Here is a 16,361-nt window from a genome sequence, read left to right on the forward strand (position 1 = left end):
GGTGGCGCGGGTGGCTCTCCCTGGCTTTGGGCCAGTGGGTGGGGCCGGCCAGGGCCAGGGCCTGGGTTGCACGTCCCTAGGGCCGGAGGGGACTGAGAGGACCCTGCGCCCCCCTCGGTGGCCCTGAGAGGTGGGGGCAGTCCAGCAGCAAGGGGGGCTGTGCGGTTGTGGGGCTGGGATGGGGGATGAGAGGGGTTGGGGTAGGGGCCCGGGGTAAAAGCCGTTCGGGGCCTGGGGAGTCCCAGGATGCCCGGGCGCCCAGATATCTGTCACAGTCAGGGAAGTGACCGAGGCCCGTGGAGCCACTGGGGGGGCGCGAAGGGGCCTCGCTGTGTGCCAGGAGTAGCCCGTCGCCCACACCAGCGGCGTCCGGAGGAGGCGGGGAGCGGGCGGGAGGCGCTCAGGCAGACATGCTCGCCACCCGAGCGGCCCAGCAGCATGGCGCGCGCTCAGGAGGCAGGTCGGGAGCAGGCTCTTGGAGCGCCGGGAGCCGGGTCCAGCGCCTAAGGCCATACCGCCCTGAACGCGCCAGATCTCGTCTGAACTCGGAAGCTAAGCAGGGTCGGGCCTGGTTAGTACTTGGGTGGGAGACCACCTGGGAACACCTGTAGGCTTTTGCTCGCCTCTCCTTTTGCATCGCCGCCCCGGCGTGGCTCCCTCCGAACCCCTGCCGCCCCTTGCCCCTCTGCAGCCGCCCAGCCAGCCGAAGGTCCCCCTGGCCAGAGGCCGGTCAGCCACCCGGCACTACAAGCTGGCAGCCCCGGCGGCACACCAGGCCCGTCGGCCAGTGCTCCCCCCCACACCCTCTTCTTCGTCCTCTTCGGTCCCGCAGGCCGTCATCCGGATCCCTTGGCCCAGCGGCGGTCGCCACCGCCGCCGCCGCCGCCGCCGCCGCCACCAGCGCTGCCCTGGCCCCCGCCGCCACCACCAAAGCCCCCGCCATCACCGCGTTTCCCACACCCCCCACCAGCGCTGCCCTCCCCCCTGCCCCCGCCGACACAACGCCGCCGCCGACGCCATTGCCGACCTCGCAACCCTCCCTCGCCGCCGCCGCCGCCAGCGCTGCTCATGATCAGCCCCCGCTTCTGCGCCGCCGCCGCCGCCGCCGCCATCACCACGCTCCCCACCCCCTCCGCCAGCGCTGCACTCGCCCCAGTCCGCGACCCCGCCGCCGCCAACGCCATACTCCCTCATTCAGCCTCCTCTGCTCTCCCCGCTGCCGCCGCCGCCATCACCCCTCTCCCCATCCCCGCCTCCAGCACCGCCCTCTCCCCCGCCCCCACCCCAGCCGCCGGCCTTGCCGTACTACCTCAATCTCCGGCCTCTGCTCTCCCGGCCTCCGCGCCAGCACCGCCCTCACGCCCTCTCCCGCCACCGCCGCCGCCGCCAGCGCTCCCCGCTCCCCAGTGCCCACCGTCAAAGCCCCCATTGTCGCCGCCGCCATCGCCGCCCTGGAGCCATCCACGCGGTTGCCATTGCCTACATCGCCACCCTCCCCTGCCTCCGCCGCGGACGCCGCCGCCGCCGCCGCCGCCGCCGCCGCCGCGGGGTTCTCCCACAACTCCCAGGCCCAGGGCTGCCTGCTGGTGCAGGCCTCCACCAGTCTTGGGGGTGCGGTTGGGGGTAAACCTGGTGGCGGAAGGGGGGCGGGGTGTATGCCGGTCTGGGTCCTGGGGAATCCCAGGATGCCAGAGTTCCACGACTTCTGGCACCATCAGGGAAATGGCAGTGTCCCATGGAACCTCCGGTGGCGCGAAGTGGCCTCGCTGCGGGCCAGGAGTGGCCCGCCGCCCACGCCAGGGGCATTCGGAGGAGGCGGGGAGCCGGACTGGACGGGGACGCGGTGACGGCGGAGCCGGCCAGCGGGTCGATGTTCGCCACCAGAGCGGAGCATCTGCATGGCGCGCGCTCACGAGGCAGTCCGGGAGCAGGCTCTTGGGGCGCGGGGAGCCAGGTCCCAGCGTCGACGGCTATACCACCCTGAACGCGCCCGATCTCCTCTGAATTCGGGAGCTAAGCAGGGAGGGGCCTGGTTAGTACTTGGATGGGAGACCGCCTGGGAATACCTGTAGGCTTTTGCTTGCCTCTCCTTTTGCGCCGCCGCCCCGGCGTGGCTCCCTCCGAACCCCTGCCGCCCCTTGCCCCTCTGAAGCCGCCCAGCCAGCCGAAGGTCCCCCTGGCCAGAGGCCGGTCAGCCACCCGGCACTACAAGCTGGCAGCCCCGGCCGCACACCAGGCCCGTCGGCCAGGGCTCCACCCCACACCCTCTTCTTAGTCCTCTTCGCTGAGGCAGGCCGTCAGCCTGCAGCAGTTATCCAAGCCTGTGTCTCCGCCGGCAGGCACCTCTACCCACACCCCCGCACGCCCCCTCCCATCGCCCACAAGAGCCAGGAGCCCTCCCTTCCCGCCGTTCGTGGTGGCCCCAACACACAGGGCACAAAGAGCCGGGTCAAACCAGGGGACAGAGGGAGCAGCACCCAAACACACCGCACGCCCTTGGACTCCAGGAGAGACCACCACAAGGGGAAGTGCAGGCACGCAGGCACACAACCCTCACAACCAGGGTGCCTGTGGGCTGCCACTCTCCTCCCTTGGGGGGGGTCCCTGGGCGGGGCTCGGAGCCCACTGGCCCTCCGGCCTGGCCCGGGGCCTTCAAGGGTGACTGCCAATACCCGGGCACTGCCTCTGTAGTGGAGCCCAGCCCCGGGCACGACCACACTCCGGTGGAGAGGCTGCCACTTCAACACAGCCTCAGCGAGTCTGTCCCAGTCCATGTGCCCGCCTGTGCGTCCCTCCCCCCCGGCCCCCCCACGTCTCTCTGGCTCTGTGACGTGCCTGTTGGGCTCTGCCTCTCGCTCAGGAGCTCTCTCCCGCGAGCCAGCCCCCTTTTTCTGTCTCTGTCCATGTCTCTCTGTATGTCGGGATACATACGTGTACATATACGTGTATATTTCCATCTCGCTCCCTCTTACGCCTCCTCCCGTTCTGTCTGTCGGTCCCTGTCCTGCGGGGACTCTAGTCCCCGTCCCCGCACAAGAACGCAGGATATGGTGAGGCCAAGAAGGAACACCAACGGAGCCACGGATAGGGGGCTGAGAGCACCATTTCTCACGGGCGGCTGGCTTGGAGACACGGCAGGCCGGAGCCGCCCCATCCCCAACCGGTCGGCCGTTTCTCTGCCAACCCACCGACACACCGACCGTCGACCCACCAAGCCGGCCCACTGCAATCCGCGCCCCTCTGCAATTTGCAGTCCACCACCCGCGCTTCCTAGCTTGGCCAACGCAGCACCTCCGGGGGCCCATGGCCAACTGGCAACAGCTGATGGCCAAGCGGTCACAGCTGATGACCATGCAGCCCCCACGCAGCACCCCTCCACGCGAGGCCCAGAGCCTCAAACTGCTCTCTGGGAGTCTGTCCCCAGTCCCCGTCTGTCTCTCTCCGCCACTCTCTTGCTCCGTCTCTGGCCTCTCTCACCTCCCCGGGTCAGGAGACGTGACGTGTAGCCACTGAAGGGACCGGAGGTCGGGCGGGACTCCGGGTGCTGACGAGGGGCGAGGGCCCAGACTGAAGGCTTGTGACGAAGGGTGGCTGCAGACCGGAGCTCCTGCACCCTGGTGGCGCGGGTGGCTCTCCCTGGCTTTGGGCCAGTGGGTGGGGCCGGCCAGGGCCAGGGCCTGGGTTGCACGTCCCTAGGGCCGGAGGGGACTGAGAGGACCCTGCGCCCCCCTCGGTGGCCCTGAGAGGTGGGGGCAGTCCAGCAGCAATGGGGGCTGTGCGGTTGTGGGGCTGGGATGGGGGATGAGAGGGGTTGGGGTAGGGGCCCGGGGTAAAAGCCGTTCGGGGCCTGGGGAGTCCCAGGATGCCCGGGCGCCCAGATATCTGTCACAGTCAGGGAAGTGACCGAGGCCCGTGGAGCCACTGGGGGGGCGCGAAGGGGCCTCGCTGTGTGCCAGGAGTAGCCCGTCGCCCACACCAGCGGCGTCCGGAGGAGGCGGGGAGCGGGCGGGAGGCGCTCAGGCAGACATGCTCGCCACCCGAGCGGCCCAGCAGCATGGCGCGCGCTCAGGAGGCAGGTCGGGAGCAGGCTCTTGGAGCGCCGGGAGCCGGGTCCAGCGCCTAAGGCCATACCGCCCTGAACGCGCCAGATCTCGTCTGAACTCGGAAGCTAAGCAGGGTCGGGCCTGGTTAGTACTTGGGTGGGAGACCACCTGGGAACACCTGTAGGCTTTTGCTCGCCTCTCCTTTTGCATCGCCGCCCCGGCGTGGCTCCCTCCGAACCCCTGCCGCCCCTTGCCCCTCTGCAGCCGCCCAGCCAGCCGAAGGTCCCCCTGGCCAGAGGCCGGTCAGCCACCCGGCACTACAAGCTGGCAGCCCCGGCGGCACACCAGGCCCGTCGGCCAGTGCTCCCCCCCCCACACACTCTTCTTCGTCCTCTTCGGTCCCGCAGGCCGTCATCCGGATCCCTTGGCCCAGCGGCGGTCGCCACCGCCGCCGCCGCCGCCGCCGCCACCAGCGCTGCCCTGGCCCCCGCCGCCACCACCAAAGCCCCCGCCATCACCGCGTTTCCCACACCCCCCGCCAGCGCTGCCCTCCCTCCTGCCCCCGCCGACACAACGCCGCCGCCGACGCCATTGCCGACCTCGCAACCCTCCCTCGCCGCCGCCGCCGCCAGCGCTGCTCATGATCAGCCCCCGCTTCTGCGCCGCCGCCGCCGCCGCCGCCGCCGCCGCCATCACCACGCTCCCCACCCCCTCCGCCAGCGCTGCACTCGCCCCCGTCCGCGACCCCGCCGCCGCCAACGCCATACTCCCTCATTCAGCCTCCTCTGCTCTCCCCGCTGCCGCCGCCGCCATCACCCCTCTCCCCATCCCCGCCTCCAGCACCGCCCTCTCCCCCGCCCCCACCCCAGCCGCCGGCCTTGCCGTACTCCCTCAATCTCCCGCCTCTGCTCTCCCGGCCTCCGCGCCACCACCGCCCTCACGCCCTCTCCCGCCACCGCCGCCGCCGCCAGCGCTCCCCGCTCCCCAGTGCCCACCGTCAAAGCCCCCATTGTCGCCGCCGCCATCGCCGCCCTGGAGCCATCCACGCGGTTGCCATTGCCTACATCGCCACCCTCCCCTGCCTCCGCCGCGGACGCCGCCGCCGCCGCCGCCGCCGCCGCCGCCGCCGCCGCGGGGTTCTCCCACAACTCCCAGGCCCAGGGCTGCCTGCTGGTGCAGGCCTCCACCAGTCTTGGGGGTGCGGTTGGGGGTAAACCTGGTGGCGGAAGGGGGGCGGGGTGTATGCCGGTCTGGGTCCTGGGGAATCCCAGGATGCCAGAGTTCCACGACTTCTGGCACCATCAGGGAAATGGCAGTGTCCCATGGAACCTCCGGTGGCGCGAAGTGGCCTCGCTGCGGGCCAGGAGTGGCCCGCCGCCCACGCCAGGGGCATTCGGAGGAGGCGGGGAGCCGGACTGGACGGGGACGCGGTGACGGCGGAGCCGGCCAGCGGGTCGATGTTCGCCACCAGAGCGGAGCATCTGCATGGCGCGCGCTCACGAGGCAGTCCGGGAGCAGGCTCTTGGGGCGCGGGGAGCCAGGTCCCAGCGTCGACGGCTATACCACCCTGAACGCGCCCGATCTCCTCTGAATTCGGGAGCTAAGCAGGGAGGGGCCTGGTTAGTACTTGGATGGGAGACCGCCTGGGAATACCTGTAGGCTTTTGCTTGCCTCTCCTTTTGCGCCGCCGCCCCGGCGTGGCTCCCTCCGAACCCCTGCCGCCCCTTGCCCCTCTGAAGCCGCCCAGCCAGCCGAAGGTCCCCCTGGCCAGAGGCCGGTCAGCCACCCGGCACTACAAGCTGGCAGCCCCGGCCGCACACCAGGCCCGTCGGCCAGGGCTCCACCCCACACCCTCTTCTTAGTCCTCTTCGCTGAGGCAGGCCGTCAGCCTGCAGCAGTTATCCAAGCCTGTGTCTCCGCCGGCAGGCACCTCTACCCACACCCCCGCACGCCCCCTCCCATCACCCACAAGAGCCAGGAGCCCTCCCTTCCCGCCGTTCGTGGTGGCCCCAACACACAGGGCACAAAGAGCCGGGTCAAACCAGGGGACAGAGGGAGCAGCACCCAAACACACCGCACGCCCTTGGACTCCAGGAGAGACCACCACAAGGGGAAGTGCAGGCACGCAGGCACACAACCCTCACAACCAGGGTGCCTGTGGGCTGCCACTCTCCTCCCTTGGGGGGGGTCCCTGGGCGGGGCTCGGAGCCCACTGGCCCTCCGGCCTGGCCCGGGGCCTTCAAGGGTGACTGCCAATACCCGGGCACTGCCTCTGTAGTGGAGCCCAGCCCCGGGCACGACCACACTCCGGTGGAGAGGCTGCCACTTCAACACAGCCTCAGCGAGTCTGTCCCAGTCCATGTGCCCGCCTGTGCGTCCCTCCCCCCCGGCCCCCCCACGTCTCTCTGGCTCTGTGACGTGCCTGTTGGGCTCTGCCTCTCGCTCAGGAGCTCTCTCCCGCGAGCCAGCCCCCTTTTTCTGTCTCTGTCCATGTCTCTCTGTATGTCGGGATACATACGTGTACATATACGTGTATATTTCCATCTCGCTCCCTCTTACGCCTCCTCCCGTTCTGTCTGTCGGTCCCTGTCCTGCGGGGACTCTAGTCCCCGTCCCCGCACAAGAACGCAGGATATGGTGAGGCCAAGAAGGAACACCAACGGAGCCACGGATAGGGGGCTGAGAGCACCATTTCTCACGGGCGGCTGGCTTGGAGACACGGCAGGCCGGAGCCGCCCGATCCCCAACCGGTCGGCCGTTTCTCTGCCAACCCACCGACACACCGACCGTCGACCCACCAAGCCGGCCCACTGCAATCCGCGCCCCTCTGCAATTTGCAGTCCACCACCCGCGCTTCCTAGCTTGGCCAACGCAGCACCTCCGGGGGCCCATGGCCAACTGGCAACAGCTGATGGCCAAGCGGTCACAGCTGATGACCATGCAGCCCCCACGCAGCACCCCTCCACGCGAGGCCCAGAGCCTCAAACTGCTCTCTGGGAGTCTGTCCCCAGTCCCCGTCTGTCTCTCTCCGCCACTCTCTTGCTCCGTCTCTGGCCTCTCTCACCTCCCCGGGTCAGGAGACGTGACGTGTAGCCACTGAAGGGACCGGAGGTCGGGCAGGACTCCGGGTGCTGACGAGGGGCGAGGGCCCAGACTGAAGGCTTGTGACGAAGGGTGGCTGCAGACCGGAGCTCCTGCACCCTGGTGGCGCGGGTGGCTCTCCCTGGCTTTGGGCCAGTGGGTGGGGCCGGCCAGGGCCAGGGCCTGGGTTGCACGTCCCTAGGGCCGGAGGGGACTGAGAGGACCCTGCGCCCCCCTCGGTGGCCCTGAGAGGTGGGGGCAGTCCAGCAGCAAGGGGGGCTGTGCGGTTGTGGGGCTGGGATGGGGGATGAGAGGGGTTGGGGTAGGGGCCCGGGGTAAAAGCCGTTCGGGGCCTGGGGAGTCCCAGGATGCCCGGGCGCCCAGATATCTGTCACAGTCAGGGAAGTGACCGAGGCCCGTGGAGCCACTGGGGGGGCGCGAAGGGGCCTCGCTGTGTGCCAGGAGTAGCCCGTCGCCCACACCAGCGGCGTCCGGAGGAGGCGGGGAGCGGGCGGGAGGCGCTCAGGCAGACATGCTCGCCACCCGAGCGGCCCAGCAGCATGGCGCGCGCTCAGGAGGCAGGTCGGGAGCAGGCTCTTGGAGCGCCGGGAGCCGGGTCCAGCGCCTAAGGCCATACCGCCCTGAACGCGCCAGATCTCGTCTGAACTCGGAAGCTAAGCAGGGTCGGGCCTGGTTAGTACTTGGGTGGGAGACCACCTGGGAACACCTGTAGGCTTTTGCTCGCCTCTCCTTTTGCATCGCCGCCCCGGCGTGGCTCCCTCCGAACCCCTGCCGCCCCTTGCCCCTCTGCAGCCGCCCAGCCAGCCGAAGGTCCCCCTGGCCAGAGGCCGGTCAGCCACCCGGCACTACAAGCTGGCAGCCCCGGCGGCACACCAGGCCCGTCGGCCAGTGCTCCCCCCCACACCCTCTTCTTCGTCCTCTTCGGTCCCGCAGGCCGTCATCCGGATCCCTTGGCCCAGCGGCGGTCGCCACCGCCGCCGCCGCCGCCGCCGCCGCCGCCACCAGCGCTGCCCTGGCCCCCGCCGCCACCACCAAAGCCCCCGCCATCACCGCGTTTCCCACACCCCCCACCAGCGCTGCCCTCCCCCCTGCCCCCGCCGACACAACGCCGCCGCCGACGCCATTGCCGACCTCGCAACCCTCCCTCGCCGCCGCCGCCGCCAGCGCTGCTCATGATCAGCCCCCGCTTCTGCGCCGCCGCCGCCGCCGCCGCCATCACCACGCTCCCCACCCCCTCCGCCAGCGCTGCACTCGCCCCAGTCCGCGACCCCGCCGCCGCCAACGCCATACTCCCTCATTCAGCCTCCTCTGCTCTCCCCGCTGCCGCCGCCGCCATCACCCCTCTCCCCATCCCCGCCTCCAGCACCGCCCTCTCCCCCGCCCCCACCCCAGCCGCCGGCCTTGCCGTACTACCTCAATCTCCGGCCTCTGCTCTCCCGGCCTCCGCGCCAGCACCGCCCTCACGCCCTCTCCCGCCACCGCCGCCGCCGCCAGCGCTCCCCGCTCCCCAGTGCCCACCGTCAAAGCCCCCATTGTCGCCGCCGCCATCGCCGCCCTGGAGCCATCCACGCGGTTGCCATTGCCTACATCGCCACCCTCCCCTGCCTCCGCCGCGGACGCCGCCGCCGCCGCCGCCGCCGCGGGGTTCTCCCACAACTCCCAGGCCCAGGGCTGCCTGCTGGTGCAGGCCTCCACCAGTCTTGGGGGTGCGGTTGGGGGTAAACCTGGTGGCGGTAGGGGGGCGGGGTGTATGCCGGTCTGGGTCCTGGGGAATCCCAGGATGCCAGAGTTCCACGACTTCTGGCACCATCAGGGAAATGGCAGTGTCCCATGGAACCTCCGGTGGCGCGAAGTGGCCTCGCTGCGGGCCAGGAGTGGCCCGCCGCCCACGCCAGGGGCATTCGGAGGAGGCGGGGAGCCGGACTGGACGGGGACGCGGTGACGGCGGAGCCGGCCAGCGGGTCGATGTTCGCCACCAGAGCGGAGCATCTGCATGGCGCGCGCTCACGAGGCAGTCCGGGAGCAGGCTCTTGGGGCGCGGGGAGCCAGGTCCCAGCGTCGACGGCTATACCACCCTGAACGCGCCCGATCTCCTCTGAATTCGGGAGCTAAGCAGGGAGGGGCCTGGTTAGTACTTGGATGGGAGACCGCCTGGGAATACCTGTAGGCTTTTGCTTGCCTCTCCTTTTGCGCCGCCGCCCCGGCGTGGCTCCCTCCGAACCCCTGCCGCCCCTTGCCCCTCTGAAGCCGCCCAGCCAGCCGAAGGTCCCCCTGGCCAGAGGCCGGTCAGCCACCCGGCACTACAAGCTGGCAGCCCCGGCCGCACACCAGGCCCGTCGGCCAGGGCTCCACCCCACACCCTCTTCTTAGTCCTCTTCGCTGAGGCAGGCCGTCAGCCTGCAGCAGTTATCCAAGCCTGTGTCTCCGCCGGCAGGCACCTCTACCCACACCCCCGCACGCCCCCTCCCATCGCCCACAAGAGCCAGGAGCCCTCCCTTCCCGCCGTTCGTGGTGGCCCCAACACACAGGGCACAAAGAGCCGGGTCAAACCAGGGGACAGAGGGAGCAGCACCCAAACACACCGCACGCCCTTGGACTCCAGGAGAGACCACCACAAGGGGAAGTGCAGGCACGCAGGCACACAACCCTCACAACCAGGGTGCCTGTGGGCTGCCACTCTCCTCCCTTGGGGGGGGTCCCTGGGCGGGGCTCGGAGCCCACTGGCCCTCCGGCCTGGCCCGGGGCCTTCAAGGGTGACTGCCAATACCCGGGCACTGCCTCTGTAGTGGAGCCCAGCCCCGGGCACGACCACACTCCGGTGGAGAGGCTGCCACTTCAACACAGCCTCAGCGAGTCTGTCCCAGTCCATGTGCCCGCCTGTGCGTCCCTCCCCCCCGGCCCCCCCACGTCTCTCTGGCTCTGTGACGTGCCTGTTGGGCTCTGCCTCTCGCTCAGGAGCTCTCTCCCGCGAGCCAGCCCCCTTTTTCTGTCTCTGTCCATGTCTCTCTGTATGTCGGGATACATACGTGTACATATACGTGTATATTTCCATCTCGCTCCCTCTTACGCCTCCTCCCGTTCTGTCTGTCGGTCCCTGTCCTGCGGGGACTCTAGTCCCCGTCCCCGCACAAGAACGCAGGATATGGTGAGGCCAAGAAGGAACACCAACGGAGCCACGGATAGGGGGCTGAGAGCACCATTTCTCACGGGCGGCTGGCTTGGAGACACGGCAGGCCGGAGCCGCCCGATCCCCAACCGGTCGGCCGTTTCTCTGCCAACCCACCGACACACCGACCGTCGACCCACCAAGCCGGCCCACTGCAATCCGCGCCCCTCTGCAATTTGCAGTCCACCACCCGCGCTTCCTAGCTTGGCCAACGCAGCACCTCCGGGGGCCCATGGCCAACTGGCAACAGCTGATGGCCAAGCGGTCACAGCTGATGACCATGCAGCCCCCACGCAGCACCCCTCCACGCGAGGCCCAGAGCCTCAAACTGCTCTCTGGGAGTCTGTCCCCAGTCCCCGTCTGTCTCTCTCCGCCACTCTCTTGCTCCGTCTCTGGCCTCTCTCACCTCCCCGGGTCAGGAGACGTGACGTGTAGCCACTGAAGGGACCGGAGGTCGGGCGGGACTCCGGGTGCTGACGAGGGGCGAGGGCCCAGACTGAAGGCTTGTGACGAAGGGTGGCTGCAGACCGGAGCTCCTGCACCCTGGTGGCGCGGGTGGCTCTCCCTGGCTTTGGGCCAGTGGGTGGGGCCGGCCAGGGCCAGGGCCTGGGTTGCACGTCCCTAGGGCCGGAGGGGACTGAGAGGACCCTGCGCCCCCCTCGGTGGCCCTGAGAGGTGGGGGCAGTCCAGCAGCAAGGGGGGCTGTGCGGTTGTGGGGCTGGGATGGGGGATGAGAGGGGTTGGGGTAGGGGCCCGGGGTAAAAGCCGTTCGGGGCCTGGGGAGTCCCAGGATGCCCGGGCGCCCAGATATCTGTCACAGTCAGGGAAGTGACCGAGGCCCGTGGAGCCACTGGGGGGGCGCGAAGGGGCCTCGCTGTGTGCCAGGAGTAGCCCGTCGCCCACACCAGCGGCGTCCGGAGGAGGCGGGGAGCGGGCGGGAGGCGCTCAGGCAGACATGCTCGCCACCCGAGCGGCCCAGCAGCATGGCGCGCGCTCAGGAGGCAGGTCGGGAGCAGGCTCTTGGAGCGCCGGGAGCCGGGTCCAGCGCCTAAGGCCATACCGCCCTGAACGCGCCAGATCTCGTCTGAACTCGGAAGCTAAGCAGGGTCGGGCCTGGTTAGTACTTGGGTGGGAGACCACCTGGGAACACCTGTAGGCTTTTGCTCGCCTCTCCTTTTGCATCGCCGCCCCGGCGTGGCTCCCTCCGAACCCCTGCCGCCCCTTGCCCCTCTGCAGCCGCCCAGCCAGCCGAAGGTCCCCCTGGCCAGAGGCCGGTCAGCCACCCGGCACTACAAGCTGGCAGCCCCGGCGGCACACCAGGCCCGTCGGCCAGTGCTCCCCCCCACACCCTCTTCTTCGTCCTCTTCGGTCCCGCAGGCCGTCATCCGGATCCCTTGGCCCAGCGGCGGTCGCCACCGCCGCCGCCGCCGCCGCCGCCGCCGCCACCAGCGCTGCCCTGGCCCCCGCCGCCACCACCAAAGCCCCCGCCATCACCGCGTTTCCCACACCCCCCACCAGCGCTGCCCTCCCCCCTGCCCCCGCCGACACAACGCCGCCGCCGACGCCATTGCCGACCTCGCAACCCTCCCTCGCCGCCGCCGCCGCCAGCGCTGCTCATGATCAGCCCCCGCTTCTGCGCCGCCGCCGCCGCCGCCGCCATCACCACGCTCCCCACCCCCTCCGCCAGCGCTGCACTCGCCCCAGTCCGCGACCCCGCCGCCGCCAACGCCATACTCCCTCATTCAGCCTCCTCTGCTCTCCCCGCTGCCGCCGCCGCCATCACCCCTCTCCCCATCCCCGCCTCCAGCACCGCCCTCTCCCCCGCCCCCACCCCAGCCGCCGGCCTTGCCGTACTACCTCAATCTCCGGCCTCTGCTCTCCCGGCCTCCGCGCCAGCACCGCCCTCACGCCCTCTCCCGCCACCGCCGCCGCCGCCAGCGCTCCCCGCTCCCCAGTGCCCACCGTCAAAGCCCCCATTGTCGCCGCCGCCATCGCCGCCCTGGAGCCATCCACGCGGTTGCCATTGCCTACATCGCCACCCTCCCCTGCCTCCGCCGCGGACGCCGCCGCCGCCGCCGCCGCCGCGGGGTTCTCCCACAACTCCCAGGCCCAGGGCTGCCTGCTGGTGCAGGCCTCCACCAGTCTTGGGGGTGCGGTTGGGGGTAAACCTGGTGGCGGTAGGGGGGCGGGGTGTATGCCGGTCTGGGTCCTGGGGAATCCCAGGATGCCAGAGTTCCACGACTTCTGGCACCATCAGGGAAATGGCAGTGTCCCATGGAACCTCCGGTGGCGCGAAGTGGCCTCGCTGCGGGCCAGGAGTGGCCCGCCGCCCACGCCAGGGGCATTCGGAGGAGGCGGGGAGCCGGACTGGACGGGGACGCGGTGACGGCGGAGCCGGCCAGCGGGTCGATGTTCGCCACCAGAGCGGAGCATCTGCATGGCGCGCGCTCACGAGGCAGTCCGGGAGCAGGCTCTTGGGGCGCGGGGAGCCAGGTCCCAGCGTCGACGGCTATACCACCCTGAACGCGCCCGATCTCCTCTGAATTCGGGAGCTAAGCAGGGAGGGGCCTGGTTAGTACTTGGATGGGAGACCGCCTGGGAATACCTGTAGGCTTTTGCTTGCCTCTCCTTTTGCGCCGCCGCCCCGGCGTGGCTCCCTCCGAACCCCTGCCGCCCCTTGCCCCTCTGAAGCCGCCCAGCCAGCCGAAGGTCCCCCTGGCCAGAGGCCGGTCAGCCACCCGGCACTACAAGCTGGCAGCCCCGGCCGCACACCAGGCCCGTCGGCCAGGGCTCCACCCCACACCCTCTTCTTAGTCCTCTTCGCTGAGGCAAGCCGTCAGCCTGCAGCAGTTATCCAAGCCTGTGTCTCCGCCGGCAGGCACCTCTACCCACACCCCCGCACGCCCCCTCCCATCGCCCACAAGAGCCAGGAGCCCTCCCTTCCCGCCGTTCGTGGTGGCCCCAACACACAGGGCACAAAGAGCCGGGTCAAACCAGGGGACAGAGGGAGCAGCACCCAAACACACCGCACGCCCTTGGACTCCAGGAGAGACCACCACAAGGGGAAGTGCAGGCACGCAGGCACACAACCCTCACAACCAGGGTGCCTGTGGGCTGCCACTCTCCTCCCTTGGGGGGGGTCCCTGGGCGGGGCTCGGAGCCCACTGGCCCTCCGGCCTGGCCCGGGGCCTTCAAGGGTGACTGCCAATACCCGGGCACTGCCTCTGTAGTGGAGCCCAGCCCCGGGCACGACCACACTCCGGTGGAGAGGCTGCCACTTCAACACAGCCTCAGCGAGTCTGTCCCAGTCCATGTGCCCGCCTGTGCGTCCCTCCCCCCCGGCCCCCCCACGTCTCTCTGGCTCTGTGACGTGCCTGTTGGGCTCTGCCTCTCGCTCAGGAGCTCTCTCCCGCGAGCCAGCCCCCTTTTTCTGTCTCTGTCCATGTCTCTCTGTATGTCGGGATACATACGTGTACATATACGTGTATATTTCCATCTCGCTCCCTCTTACGCCTCCTCCCGTTCTGTCTGTCGGTCCCTGTCCTGCGGGGACTCTAGTCCCCGTCCCCGCACAAGAACGCAGGATATGGTGAGGCCAAGAAGGAACACCAACGGAGCCACGGATAGGGGGCTGAGAGCACCATTTCTCACGGGCGGCTGGCTTGGAGACACGGCAGGCCGGAGCCGCCCGATCCCCAACCGGTCGGCCGTTTCTCTGCCAACCCACCGACACACCGACCGTCGACCCACCAAGCCGGCCCACTGCAATCCGCGCCCCTCTGCAATTTGCAGTCCACCACCCGCGCTTCCTAGCTTGGCCAACGCAGCACCTCCGGGGGCCCATGGCCAACTGGCAACAGCTGATGGCCAAGCGGTCACAGCTGATGACCATGCAGCCCCCACGCAGCACCCCTCCACGCGAGGCCCAGAGCCTCAAACTGCTCTCTGGGAGTCTGTCCCCAGTCCCCGTCTGTCTCTCTCCGCCACTCTCTTGCTCCGTCTCTGGCCTCTCTCACCTCCCCGGGTCAGGAGACGTGACGTGTAGCCACTGAAGGGACCGGAGGTCGGGCGGGACTCCGGGTGCTGACGAGGGGCGAGGGCCCAGACTGAAGGCTTGTGACGAAGGGTGGCTGCAGACCGGAGCTCCTGCACCCTGGTGGCGCGGGTGGCTCTCCCTGGCTTTGGGCCAGTGGGTGGGGCCGGCCAGGGCCAGGGCCTGGGTTGCACGTCCCTAGGGCCGGAGGGGACTGAGAGGACCCTGCGCCCCCCTCGGTGGCCCTGAGAGGTGGGGGCAGTCCAGCAGCAAGGGGGGCTGTGCGGTTGTGGGGCTGGGATGGGGGATGAGAGGGGTTGGGGTAGGGGCCCGGGGTAAAAGCCGTTCGGGGCCTGGGGAGTCCCAGGATGCCCGGGCGCCCAGATATCTGTCACAGTCAGGGAAGTGACCGAGGCCCGTGGAGCCACTGGGGGGGCGCGAAGGGGCCTCGCTGTGTGCCAGGAGTAGCCCGTCGCCCACACCAGCGGCGTCCGGAGGAGGCGGGGAGCGGGCGGGAGGCGCTCAGGCAGACATGCTCGCCACCCGAGCGGCCCAGCAGCATGGCGCGCGCTCAGGAGGCAGGTCGGGAGCAGGCTCTTGGAGCGCCGGGAGCCGGGTCCAGCGCCTAAGGCCATACCGCCCTGAACGCGCCAGATCTCGTCTGAACTCGGAAGCTAAGCAGGGTCGGGCCTGGTTAGTACTTGGGTGGGAGACCACCTGGGAACACCTGTAGGCTTTTGCTCGCCTCTCCTTTTGCATCGCCGCCCCGGCGTGGCTCCCTCCGAACCCCTGCCGCCCCTTGCCCCTCTGCAGCCGCCCAGCCAGCCGAAGGTCCCCCTGGCCAGAGGCCGGTCAGCCACCCGGCACTACAAGCTGGCAGCCCCGGCGGCACACCAGGCCCGTCGGCCAGTGCTCCCCCCCACACCCTCTTCTTCGTCCTCTTCGGTCCCGCAGGCCGTCATCCGGATCCCTTGGCCCAGCGGCGGTCGCCACCGCCGCCGCCGCCGCCGCCGCCGCCACCAGCGCTGCCCTGGCCCCCGCCGCCACCACCAAAGCCCCCGCCATCACCGCGTTTCCCACACCCCCCACCAGCGCTGCCCTCCCCCCTGCCCCCGCCGACACAACGCCGCCGCCGACGCCATTGCCGACCTCGCAACCCTCCCTCGCCGCCGCCGCCGCCAGCGCTGCTCATGATCAGCCCCCGCTTCTGCGCCGCCGCCGCCGCCGCCGCCATCACCACGCTCCCCACCCCCTCCGCCAGCGCTGCACTCGCCCCAGTCCGCGACCCCGCCGCCGCCAACGCCATACTCCCTCATTCAGCCTCCTCTGCTCTCCCCGCTGCCGCCGCCGCCATCACCCCTCTCCCCATCCCCGCCTCCAGCACCGCCCTCTCCCCCGCCCCCACCCCAGCCGCCGGCCTTGCCGTACTACCTCAATCTCCGGCCTCTGCTCTCCCGGCCTCCGCGCCAGCACCGCCCTCACGCCCTCTCCCGCCACCGCCGCCGCCGCCAGCGCTCCCCGCTCCCCAGTGCCCACCGTCAAAGCCCCCATTGTCGCCGCCGCCATCGCCGCCCTGGAGCCATCCACGCGGTTGCCATTGCCTACATCGCCACCCTCCCCTGCCTCCGCCGCGGACGCCGCCGCCGCCGCCGCCGCCGCCGCGGGGTTCTCCCACAACTCCCAGGCCCAGGGCTGCCTGCTGGTGCAGGCCTCCACCAGTCTTGGGGGTGCGGTTGGGGGTAAACCTGGTGGCGGTAGGGGGGCGGGGTGTATGCCGGTCTGGGTCCTGGGGAATCCCAGGATGCCAGAGTTCCACGACTTCTGGCACCATCAGGGAAATGGCAGTGTCCCATGGAACCTCCGGTGGCGCGAAGTGGCCTCGCTGCGGGCCAGGAGTGGCCCGCCGCCCACGCCAGGGGCATTCGGAGGAGGCGGGGAGCCGGACTGGACGGGGACGCGGTGACGGCGGAGCCGGCCAGCGGGTCGATGTTCGCCACCAGAGCGGAGCATCTGCATG

At 70.3% G+C, this 16,361-nt stretch overlaps 9 pseudogenes; all 9 read left to right on the forward strand.

The window, feature by feature from the left end:
* The first annotated feature begins 501 nt into the window (after positions 1 to 501).
* LOC148758011 (5S ribosomal RNA) lies at positions 502 to 621 on the forward strand (annotated as a pseudogene).
* Positions 622 to 1,962: 1,341 nt separating this feature from the next.
* On the forward strand, positions 1,963 to 2,082 carry LOC148758012 (5S ribosomal RNA; annotated as a pseudogene).
* Positions 2,083 to 4,117: 2,035 nt separating this feature from the next.
* On the forward strand, positions 4,118 to 4,237 carry LOC148758013 (5S ribosomal RNA; annotated as a pseudogene).
* Positions 4,238 to 5,592: 1,355 nt separating this feature from the next.
* On the forward strand, positions 5,593 to 5,712 carry LOC148758014 (5S ribosomal RNA; annotated as a pseudogene).
* Positions 5,713 to 7,747: 2,035 nt separating this feature from the next.
* On the forward strand, positions 7,748 to 7,867 carry LOC148758015 (5S ribosomal RNA; annotated as a pseudogene).
* Positions 7,868 to 9,202: 1,335 nt separating this feature from the next.
* LOC148758016 (5S ribosomal RNA) lies at positions 9,203 to 9,322 on the forward strand (annotated as a pseudogene).
* A 2,035-nt stretch (positions 9,323 to 11,357) lies between these two features.
* Positions 11,358 to 11,477, forward strand: LOC148758017 (5S ribosomal RNA; annotated as a pseudogene).
* Positions 11,478 to 12,812: 1,335 nt separating this feature from the next.
* On the forward strand, positions 12,813 to 12,932 carry LOC148758018 (5S ribosomal RNA; annotated as a pseudogene).
* Positions 12,933 to 14,967: 2,035 nt separating this feature from the next.
* LOC148758019 (5S ribosomal RNA) lies at positions 14,968 to 15,087 on the forward strand (annotated as a pseudogene).
* Positions 15,088 to 16,361: the final 1,274 nt, after the last annotated feature.

This window comes from Rhinolophus sinicus, chromosome 6 (genome assembly GCF_057876585.1).
Source record: "Rhinolophus sinicus isolate RSI-liver-muscle chromosome 6, RSI-T2T, whole genome shotgun sequence".
NCBI lineage: Eukaryota > Metazoa > Chordata > Mammalia > Chiroptera > Rhinolophidae > Rhinolophus > Rhinolophus sinicus.